The 11867-nt window shown below is 43.4% G+C and overlaps 1 protein-coding gene and 1 long non-coding RNA gene across 3 annotated transcripts in view; both read left to right on the top strand.

Moving 5' to 3' along the window:
- Positions 1-11867, top strand: part of LOC119383667 (elastin-like) — a 120516-nt gene that overhangs the window by 50500 nt on the left and 58149 nt on the right. The window lies entirely within an intron of this gene.
- The window catches only part of LOC119383668 (uncharacterized), a 32981-nt gene continuing 25768 nt past the window's right edge, over positions 4655-11867 (top strand). The window contains exon 1 of the long non-coding RNA XR_005181697.2: positions 4655-4690. This is a non-coding gene — a long non-coding RNA (uncharacterized LOC119383668). The remainder of the gene's footprint in view (positions 4691-11867) is intronic.

Below are 11867 nucleotides of genomic sequence, written 5' to 3'. Positions count from 1 at the left end.
CCGCAGTGCCTGAGGCCAGCTGCCCGTTTTTTTATTGTTACAAAGGAAATTCAACAATGGACTAGCCAGCAATACAAAACGACGCTCGTTAAACAGGTGCGTGAACCTTTTATAGCGAGGCGAACTGGAGATTCGTGAATAATATGCATTCATTTATACCCATCTTATATTCTCCGTTCTATCAGGCGTCTTCGGTAAGTAATCTTATTTTTCAACATGTAGGACCTACCTAAACTGTCGTGAACGCATACTTGTTTTCATTTCAGAATGTGGTCATCTTGTAGTGCATGCCCTCACATTTGCGCAGTGTATTGTTAAATAGATGGTAGTAGCTACGATATGCGCAAAACGGGGAATTTCAAGAAATTTTAATTTATTGACATGTACGAATGACGTGACTGGAACGGTTAACGTCAAGCATATCAGCGGAACTCACTGCAATGAAAGAAGATATCCTTGAATCCCGCGGCAACCACGTGGAACTTCGCTGGTTCAAAAGGAGCGCTACATAGAACTTGTAATGAATATATGGCTCTAAGCGGATATTCCACTGACCCGGGATATTGATTGCATCTATTGCATGACCACTGTTCCAGCCACAATATTGTATTCAAGTGCACTCCAGAACTTTGCGGTATACACAGAAATTAAAAATCGGATCTCGCTGCCCACGCAGCTTTATATTAACGAGACCTTGACGAATATTTGAATAAATCAGATGCATCAGCAATAAAAAGAAAGTACGGAAAGATGAAAAAAAGTTGTTTACGGGACCTATCAAATCAAGAAAAATTTGTACGTTCAATAAGACCCTGACTAAAATTCAAGGCGACCACATCACATTTCTCTTCACCTTGCGGCAGTGTATCAACGATTTCGCCTCAAAGCCGAATTCACCGATAGCTACCTGTTCCGCCTTGGTTTAGCCACCAACCCATACCGTGATAACCCTGGGGCACCCGCCACGGTGGTCTAGTTGTTATGGTGTTCGGCTGTTGACCCGAAGGTCGCGGGATCGCATGCCGGCCGCGGCGGCCGCATTTTCGATGGAGGCGAAAATGCTCCAGGCCCGTGTGCTTAGATTTAGGTGCATGTAAATGAACCCCAGGTTGTCATATTTTCCGGAGCCCTCCACTACCGCGTCTCGATATCTTATCGTGGTTTCGGAACGTTAAACCCCAACAATTATTATTATTATTATTATAACTCTGGTACGTTAGAGACCGTGAAACACGTTGTTTGAATGCCCGGCATAAAGAGAAAAACGAACTTGGCTACGATGCACAATGTGCTTAACTTCGCCAATACCACCACATGTCGCCGAAATATTTGGCCCTATGTCATCTTCAGAACAACGTCAAATTCTGTTGATGTCTATTGATGTTCTTCGAATATATTAACTTAATTTATAACCTCATAAACGGTATACATCACACTTAATACATTAATTACCACACTTGGACATAGCGCGACCATATATTTCCTGTTTTTTTTTCATTCCTGACTTCATGCTCCTTGGGCCTTTCGATTAAGCACCCCCGTCTCCTTACAGAGTAGCATGTAGGCGACATATGAACGCCTACTGATTTCTCTATAACTCAATAAAGAACTCAATAAAGGGCTTTCTAGATCTCTCTCATGAGACATATGTTCGCTACACATCAGCGCACTTCCTATATTTTCCTATTAGCTCTGATACTACTAATAAAGTTGACCCTTTCAGATTTCTATTGCACTCACGGCATATGCTTCAGTAGCAGGAATAAAGCTGGTCAAACGCCAAAGTATATTGACCCAATACGCAATTTCTGGTTTGTTTGACTCGTGTTCTTCGTTCATAAATTCAGTGCTAAATGGATACCTTGTTTCACAAGGTATTATTGAGAAAAAAACAATTTTAGACATCTAGGAAATTACGGTAAGCAATTATGCTAAACATCCTGCTGGAATTTCAAGTATGAATGTCCTAAGATGGTTGACAACGAGAGCACCATAGCTACTCGAGCACACCTCCATCACCGACCAACTTCAATTCAGTACAATAGAAAAATACGCCTCAATGTGTTGTAATAAACCTGCAGTAGGTAAAACTTTCGCGATCGCACCTGAAATCTCACACCTATTGCACCTAACATATTTGGTTTGACAGATAGTTCTATAAAAAAAATAACTACTGTTTGTGGAGCATGCCCTCTGTGCTAAATTTGCTAAATTTCTGCATCACAATTTTATGGTTATTGCGATGTTTGAGAGACAGGTGAACATGGCAACCATAAAATACGAGAAAATACCACGTAACTATTAAAGCATGTAGGCACCTGCTCACACACTAAACAAGTTGCATATGCTTTGCATTTTTCAAGGAATTGGCAATAATGCTGGGAAATTGAAGATTTCACATCTCAAATATAAATATTGCTTATATTAGTATAATATTTAATGGTGAACACAAGTGTATTCATGATATTTTTGTCTGTCATTTGCACCATTTAAACAATCTGTCTATAGCTTATTTCTTTGAGGTTGACCGTCAATTCAAGCGCACTGCGAAAACGATAGGGTAACTATACTGGCATGACAACAGAATTAATGCAGCGAGGACACGCAAGACACGTTAGTGCAGGTAAAACAATTTCCTAAACTGCTTCTGTGTTCACTAAATCACAAAGGCGTCAACAGGCTTGTCGCTAGGAGCACCAGTGCCGCTAGAAGCAGTGTCAATATCAAGGACGCAGTTTACTTTTACGGAGTAGTGTAAGCGGACGTGGTTAAATCGAGATTATTTCTTATGAAGAAACAAACATCATCCTGCGAAGACTTCACGTAAGCGCGAATGAGCGAGACAAACAACGAACAGTGGTCACGCTTCGTTCTATGGTGATGATGCCTGTGGCGTCTGGTCGGTTGATTGCTTCAGTGCCGCACCGCTCAGCAGGCGCCTATGTCAAATACAACTTCATCGATTCGCTGGCCATATCAGGAGGTTAGGTCAATGATTGAGGCTGCGCTCGGTTTGAGCAAACGATTAATAGGGGTTCGCCAATGTTCCGGACGGATTATTAGCAAGCACTGAGTGGTGCGTAAGGGATCATACACACCACTCAGTGGTCCGTCTAAGGGGTCATAGCAGTGAGGTGCGCAAAAATGCTGACGGTCTTATCTGGCGGCACACTTCCACTAGTATGGTAGCCAGCCATTCTTTTATGACACCCCTGTCATGTATGAGTACTCAGCCTTAAGTATTCCAGGTTGTTTGCGGAGGCTGCCAAGATAGAGAGGGACGATTTCAATTTTGTTAGCACTCTCTTGATTTCTCTCACTGGCAAGGAGATACAGTTTTCAGTATGTGCACATGTCGCAGTTACTTAATACGCGCTATTTATCCGCATATGTAGAGGCAATGGTGGCGGCAGTGTTTATTAACGTTCTAGTCCTTTTAGCTACTGCATGATCTTGATAAACAGGCACATGGGTGGGCGTTTCCTTGTCGAAAGTATGTTTCTTGTTGTTTAGAGTTCCTGCTGTTCTTTTCCCTCACAAGCCCACACCTATATATTCGGTCTTGCTTTGCATAAACTAAGTTGCAAGTAGCGCTTCACGTGTTTCTGCTTTTACGCGGTCATTTAATTAGCGTTATCAGAAGCGGTGCTTCTCGAAGCAGCTGTTCTTTAGGTAGTCATACACGTTCTTGTTTTCCGCAACCATGTACGTTCCTATAAATTTTAGCTCATTGAAGTTGCAGTGGGTGCGGGGTGGGGATGTAAATATATTTAGCACGCAGGCGTTGTGCCCGTACATGTTGCAGTTGTCAGCACGTCCCCACTCTATTTGCTCAGGGTCCCTGTGTGTTTTGTGCCTCATCTGTACTGAGTTTTGTCAACTAGTCTAGCGAAGCTTGTGTTAATGAAGTTGCGCTTATTAAGTCGAACGCCTTAGATGCCTCATGACACGCGAAAATTTATCGCCGGCGTCGGCGGCTTCAACACGCGTGATGAAAAAAATCATCACCACGTGATGATGTCTCCTCATCACGACATCATGACGTCACAGATTGCTGACGTCACTATGATGTCATAATTAACCAGGCGAGGTGCAAAAGCTTGCAATGCTTCCGATCCTGGAGCCAGCGCAAAACCGTGTTACGTGCAGAAAGCTATCGAAGGGAGGGGGGGGAGGGGGACGATTGTTACATCAACTCAACAAAAAGAAAACGGCTTTCACCTTCGAGTCGTCTTAGGCGAATGCAAAGGGACCATGTAAGTTTCCGTTTTTTTTTCTTTATTGGGTTCACCTGGAATTTTCGCTACATCGATCCCACTAAACGAGAATAAAGGTGTAGAAGTTAACAATGCTAAATTTAATAGGTAAGGCCCTAGGAACTAAACACTGTGGTTATATTATGAACCTCATTAGCAGATTTAGCCTGTTTGTTTTGTGTGCATTTTTAAGTACTTATGTTATATTCTTAATATTAGGAAGAACGTACCGATTATATTCATCGCTTTTATGTTGTTTGTCTGCATGTCCCGAAATATATCAATTTATTGAATTTCCAGGAGATGTAGCACCTGACACAACGACGACTCCTGCATCGGATGTGACTACTCCACAGGGTAACGATACCACAGTGACCTTCTGTCAACTACCAACAACCCCATTAGTGTAGTGACTACCACTTTTGCATGCTCTCGTAAGTTTAAAGGGTCTCTGCAACTATTTTTCAAAATGTTGTCAGCGCTTGGGGCAACAGCAATATGAAATCATTTGCTCTCTAAATTGAGCAACGCACTTTCTATCAAGGCCTCTACAGGCGATCACATATTAACAACCCTTCTTTACTGTTTTTTCTTGTTAACTCGTTGAAAGCGCAGCCATCGCCCTCGACGGCAGCGCACTGTTTGAGTACTGCATGAGCACTGCTTGGGTGACGGCTAGAGCGGCGCATCCCTCAGCGTTGTTTCCGCAACAAAACTCCGGCGAAGTGCCGTCACGCTGCCGAAGCGGATCGCGAAAGCATGATTCAGATCTGCACCGTCAGGGGCCGCAACAATACCAGCTGCTCACATTTTTATTCTCTAGTGCACCGATAATCAGCAAACACTAAGAATTACGCGAACAAAAATAATAGAGTAGATCACCGATAAAGATAAGCACTGGTCATGTGGTGATGTCATCGGGGATGAAATTATGGCCGAAGACGCATACATCCTGGCGGTTGTCGGACACCGAGATCCCGACGACGGGCGCTCACCCGACGTTCTCTGCACTGATAAGCTGAAGCGACTCTGCTCGCCGGTTGCCTTACATCATGTCGCTATTTGGCTTGTCACCAGTCGCCAGAGTTGCAGCCCGCCACGTAGCTAAGACAACGCATGGTGCCCGAAAAAAGAAATCTCGAGATTAACTGAGGCTAATAGAGCACGAAAGACACGGAAAAAGAAAGGTGTGACTCACACAGGCGCTAACATGGAATATTGTATTTTTTTTCGAAGCAGGGAACCACATATATAGATGACATCGTTTCACAACCACCTCAAACTGCGCGAATTGCGATACTCAACTATCTTTGCGTACACAGGCCAAACCCGTTAAAGGAGAGCGCAATCGATGACTTGGAAACAAGTTATCTGCCAGCCTATCATTCAATTTAGCCTACATTATTTCGCGGGTAAACATACCTCTGCTGGTTCTAACAAGTGAGGAAACTTGAAAAATACACGTGGTATCAGCATCGTCAGCTGCACTAGTACCTGGATTACTGCAATGCCTGCAGTGACTTTAAACGGTCATTTAGACACCGCCCATTTTGACCCACATAATTATTGCCACAAGATCAACACTGTCGCGCAGATTATGTCAACACGGAGCACGTCGTAACATAGAGACACGCCGCTCACTGTCCACCTGAGGTCCCGAAGTCTTGTTGTAAATTGTGATTCCGGATTCTGTTCCTGTTACTGTTTGATTGAAACGAAACTAATTATAAACTATGATCCACTATTACGAACAGCATTTCTCCACTATAAGTTTGGAAAAGTTGTCAGTGCCGTAGAATGAATATCCAATCAGATCGGTCACCGGTGTTGCCTGCCTTTTCCGCGTTACATATAATGAAAGTTGGCGTCTGAAAACTCGTTTGGTGGATTATAAGTAAGCCAAGAGTCTACTACATTATACAATAGTGCTTTTCGAGACGAAATAGAAGGTCGCTTTTGCTGCTTCGTCTGTGCCCTCTGTTGGTGTATGTCAACAGAAAAAGCAGAACACTAGCTATGGAACGTTTTTGTGCATATTTTTTCCAGAAGGTACAACTGCGCCAAAACCAGACGCCACACCTGTTAAGTTGATGTCACGTTTCTTCATTATTTATTATTCTCCATAGAGAGCAGTAAAACATTTTTAGGTAGTGTGTCCAGTACACCCCGCAGGCAAAATTCGATGTTGCCGCTTAGAAACAAAGCCATATACATTAAACTTTGGATGGAATAAACCTCCTGCATAATAAATTTATCTTCATTTAACTTCATTTTGCATTGTATATGATCAGTTTGCTGAAGGAGCTATACTGCTCCACGAATCCTTCGACGTGCCTCCTTCCCGCGAGCCAAGTCAAAAGTGTTATTTTTCTTTGCTCCCAATGAACGTACTCGAAACCGAATTCGTGCTATATTTCTGGCGTAAGATGTCATTCTAATAACGCGAAAAGGGCGCATGAATGACTTCACAATAAATACATGGATAATTACAACTGAATTCAAATTAATTACTATAACAGCCATCAATTAGCGCATTGTGACGTTATTTTTGTTGGAATAGAATATCGAGTGCCTTGAAATAACTTAGTATCGATTTGACGCATTTACAGACAGTTCTTCACAGCTGGCGTCTGAAAGGGTTAAACTCAATTAGGTTCATTCTAAAAAGACAGGGCGTGCAAACACGGACACAAGAAAGAAGTCAGGACACCACAAACGCCGACTAAACAACTGAAGAGACGCACAACGGCTGAAAAGAAAGCAGGCACGAAAACTTATCTGCGCATGCCCATGCAACAGGCGAACCTATCAGTCCGGCACGCGTGGTGGTCTACGTGGAAGATAACTGTTAAGGCATTTGATTTCATCTTTATGCAAGTTAATCGACGGCTGGCTCACGCATGCGCTACCACTATTCTCGATATGCCATGCTTCAATCATCAGGCGCGTTTCTTCATTTCTATGCCGGTACACCTCTGCGCATTCAACAAATTTTGGCGTGCACTTACAATCTCGACAATGTAAAGATAGATTAGAAGGTGAGCCTCCTATTAGCGATCTCTTATGTTCCAACAATCTCTGGTTGATGCATCGGCCCGTCTGTCCTACGTAGAAGCGGCCGCAGCTGAAAGGGATCTTATACACCGCACTCGTACGGCAATCAGTGAATTTGTTGGTGTGTTTTACGAAACAAATATCGGTCCGCTTCTTGTCTTTTACTCCCTCATTCTTCCTCTGCACAGCGGCACAAATCTTACCTAGCTTATTGGCAGCCGTGAAAACAACATTAACGCCGTATCTACTTCCTACATTCTTTAGCCTGTGAGATACGCGATGAATGTACGGTATACCTACGACACGTTTCTTCCTATCGCTTTCTGCAACCATGCTAGGACTTAATACAATAGACTTCTTTAAACGTTAAGCGACCGTGGCTACTGCATCACGAGGATACCCTACATCTAAAAGACGCGTAACCTGTGCGTTAAAGCTGTCACTCATTTTGTGATCACACGACTTGGTGAGGGCTGACTTAAGGCAAGACATGGCGATGCCGTTTTTTACAACCTTCCAGTGCTTCGACGAAAAATTTAACAGCGGTTTCGACGATCTAGGAGAATACTGCCAGCACACGTGGTTCTTCTGGAACGTTAAGGAAATGTCTAGAAATTGTATTCCATTATTCTGAGGCACCTCTTTAGTAAAGCTAAGCCCTCCTCCATTTAATTCAAATTTTTCGCTCACGGAAGTTACCACCTTTTGAAAGTCCTGACCACTACAACAAATCAAGTAATCGTCCACATAACGAAAAACCTTAATAACCGAATTACCTAGGGCGCCTTCCAAAAGATTGTCAATCTTGCTAAGGTATAAATCACTAAGAACCGGAGCAACTTTAGAACCAATACATATCCCTGACTTCTGAACATAAACGCCTTCCTTCCAACCTACCAGCGTCGACTTTAAATACATGGAAAGGATTTCTAGAAATGCCCCGGTAGAAACACCACATTTTTCGATGAAAACCGTCTGGTGCTCTTGTTCGTTAATACATTCATTAACACATTTCAACAAGTCCTCATGCGGCAAAGAATAACACAGGTCTTCAATATCCATACTAAACGCCTTACAACAGCCGGGGTTCTCCTCTGAGAGGAACTGAACAAGCGCCTGAGAATTACGCATACGAAAAGGGTCTGAAAAACTCAAAGAGGTTAAGCAGTTCTGCAAATAACTAGATACAGCGACTTGCCAGGAGCCTTGTTCTGAAACGATTGCTCGAAATGGAATCTCGTTCTTATGTGTTTTGGCTGAAAAAAACAATTCTAAAGTAAGTGATTTAGCCTTCTTGACATTACAAGCTATTCTCTCAAGATTATGTCTTAACAAAAGGTCGACAGCACATTGCCTAACAACCGATGGCTTAAGTTTTACCGTCCTAAAATTATTTTCTATGCCTGTTAACGCTTTTTCTGAGAACAAACTGTCCGGCATAATTACAAAATACCCTTCCTTATCTGAAACTACTGGCCTGAGTTTCTTCTCGACACAGTAATTAACCAAAGGCCGGATAGGATCACAACACTTGAGATGCATATTAGAGCCCTTGATGCTAGCAACGCAGTCTGAGATGCAGTGGGAACGCTCTTCTTCAGGAACAAGTCTAGTGATTGTACGCGGTAAACTTAAAACTTCTATTGGTTTCAGGTTCGGCTTACAACAGCATTTAGGACCTAAGGCTAGGGTTTTGCAGTGACTATCATCTAAGGCAGCTCCTCCTAGGACTGGCAAGTTATTTTGCGGTGAAACCTTAGAAATAATCTTCCTCTTACATGGTTGAAGTTCTCGAAGTTTTACCCTCCATATGAATTCCGTATGCTGGTTAGCTACCCTCATCCAGTCGGCGTACATCTGCTTCTGGCGGCGGTCGTCAAGCGAAGTCGAGCAACGGACCTTGAGGCATTCTTGGTAAAATCTCACTTGACGCCATGATTCCGCGGTCAATATGGCACATATCCTCCTGGCATGTCCGGTAGATGGTTGCAGAAAGCCGCACAAAAGTTGAACTTCAACTGGGCAAAGTCTATTCTTAGAAAACCAAGAAAAAGTTCTAGCACGGACCAAGCAAATAGCAATTAAAGAAGCCAAAGAGGCAGGATTGTTCAGATAAGTAGGGGAACACGGAAAAGAGCTCAGAGTACTAGAAATGATGCTTAGAATAACAGAGAGCTGAGCTAGCTGGTAAGTATTCATTCTAAAAAGACAGGGCGTGCAAATACGGACACAAGAAAGAAGGGAGGACACCACAAACGCCGACTAACAAATGAAGAGACGCACAACGGCTGAAAAGAAAGAAGGCATGATAACTTATCTGCGCATGCCCATGCAACAGGCGAACCTATCAATCCAGCACGCGTGGTGGTCTACGTGGAAGATAACTGTTAAGGCATTTGATTTCATCTTTATGTATGGATATTGAAGACCTGTATTATTCTTTGCCGCATGAGGACTTGTTAAAATGTGTTAATGAATGTATTAACGAACAAGAGCACCAGACGGTTTTCATCGAAAAATGTGGTGTTTCTACCGGGGCATTTCTAGAAATCCTTTCCATGTATTTAAAGTCGACGCTGGTAGGTTGGAAGGAAGGCGTTTATGTGCAGAAGTCAGGGATATGTATTGGTTCTAAAGTTGCTCCGGTTCTTAGTGATTTATATCTTAGCAAGATTGACAATCTTTTGGAAGGCGCCTTAGGTAATTCGGTTATTAGGGTTTTTCGTTATGTGGACGATTACTTGATTTTTTGTAGTGGTGAGGACTTTCAAAAGGTGGTAACTTCCGTGAGCGAAAAATTTGAATTAAATGGAGGAGGGCTGAGCTTTACTAAAGAGGTGCGTCAGAAAAATGGAATACAATTTCTAGACATTTCCTTAACGTTCCAGAAGAACCACGTGTGCTGGTAGTATTCTCCTAGATCGTGGAAACCGCTGTTAAATTTTTCGTCGAAGCACTCGAAGGTTGTAAAAAACGGCATCGCCATGTCTTGCCTTAAGTCAGCCCTCACCAAGTCGTGTGATCACAAAATGAGTGATAGCTTTAACGCACAGGTTACGCGTCTTTTAGATGTAGGGTATCCTCGTGATGCAGTAGCCACGGTCGCTGAACGTTTAAAGAAGTCTATTGTATTAAGTCCTAGCATGCTTGCAGAAAGCGATAGGAAAAAACGTGTCGTAGGTATACTGTACATTCATAGCGTATCTCACAGGCTAAAGAAAGTAGGAAGTAGATGCGGTGTTAATGTTGTTTTCACGGCTGCCAATAAGCTAGGTAAGATTTGTGCCGCTGTGCAGAGGTAGAATGAGGGAGTAAAAGACAAGAAGCGGACCGATATTTGTTTTGTAAAACACACCAACAAATTCACTGATTGCCGTACGAGTGCGGTGTATAAGATCCCTTTCAGCTGCGACCGCTTCTATCTTCCACGTAGACCGCCACGCGTGCCGGATTGATAGGTTCGCCTGTTGCATGGGCATGCGCAGATAAGTTTTCGTGCCTTCTTTCTTTTCAGCCGTTGTGCGTCTCTTCAGTTGTTAGTCGGCGCTTGTGGTGTCCTGACTTCTTTCTTGTGTCCATGTTTGCACGCCCTGTCTTCTTAGAATGAATACTTACCAACTAGCTAAGCTCTCTGTTATTCTAAGCTTCAATTAGGTTTTCAGACCCTTTTCGCATGCGCAATTCTCAAGCGCTAGTTCAGTTTCTCTCTGAGGAGAACCCTGGTGGTTGTAAAGCTTTTAACATGGATGTTGAAGACCTTTATTTCTCCATGCCCCACGAAGGGTTATTAAAATGTGCTAAAGATTGTATTAAGGAACAAGTGCAGGAAACGGTTTTCGGTGATAAGTGAGGTATATTGCCCAGTTTGAAACGGCCAATGTTACGCGCACAGTCGTTCGTTTCCTTACGGCATGGTTGAGGCACGCACCGTAGTCAGGCTATCAAAGGAGAACGCGATGCGCACGGGGCCCGATTGCGTTATGGCGCTCTACTCTTATGAGTCAAGAGTTAGAACGCCCGGTGAGTCAAGTTCTCATTGTCGAATCAACACACTCCTGGGTCTCTTTCTTTTCGGCATGGCTGATAAGGGCAGCACAGGAGCACATTTTGGGACCACTGAAAGACCAGAAGGGACGAATGCCTCGTATTGTGCGGGCCTAATCACGTGGCGTCAATTTCTCCTATGTATGTGAGCACCTTAAGAAGTAAATTACAAACAAAAATTGGGGGACGCTTAAGCCTCGCCTTTAAGAGTTGAACGCGATAGCTATATCCTGCCCCTAGTGCGCACTTCGAACACGAGTGTTTAACAGAATGCGCGCACTAAGGTGTGTGCCTTGTTTAATGGGTAGCATGCTTTAAACCAGAAACTTTTTCGAAGTTGCGGTGCACCCACTACGTGGCCTCAAGGGAATACGCGCAGTAGTTAAAGTGTGTGCCTTTTGTAATGGGTGGCTGTCATTAAACCACCAAGTCGTTATGATATTGACATGATGTGACGCGCGATGGCAATGTACGCTTGTACCACGCAATATTACTGCGATACTACATCTCGTA

The sequence above is a fragment of the Rhipicephalus sanguineus genome, chromosome 2 (assembly GCF_013339695.2).
Source record: "Rhipicephalus sanguineus isolate Rsan-2018 chromosome 2, BIME_Rsan_1.4, whole genome shotgun sequence".
In the NCBI taxonomy this organism is placed as follows: domain Eukaryota; kingdom Metazoa; phylum Arthropoda; class Arachnida; order Ixodida; family Ixodidae; genus Rhipicephalus; species Rhipicephalus sanguineus.
Note: the sequence above shows the minus strand (reverse complement) of the source record. Positions and strands in the feature narration are given on the sequence as shown.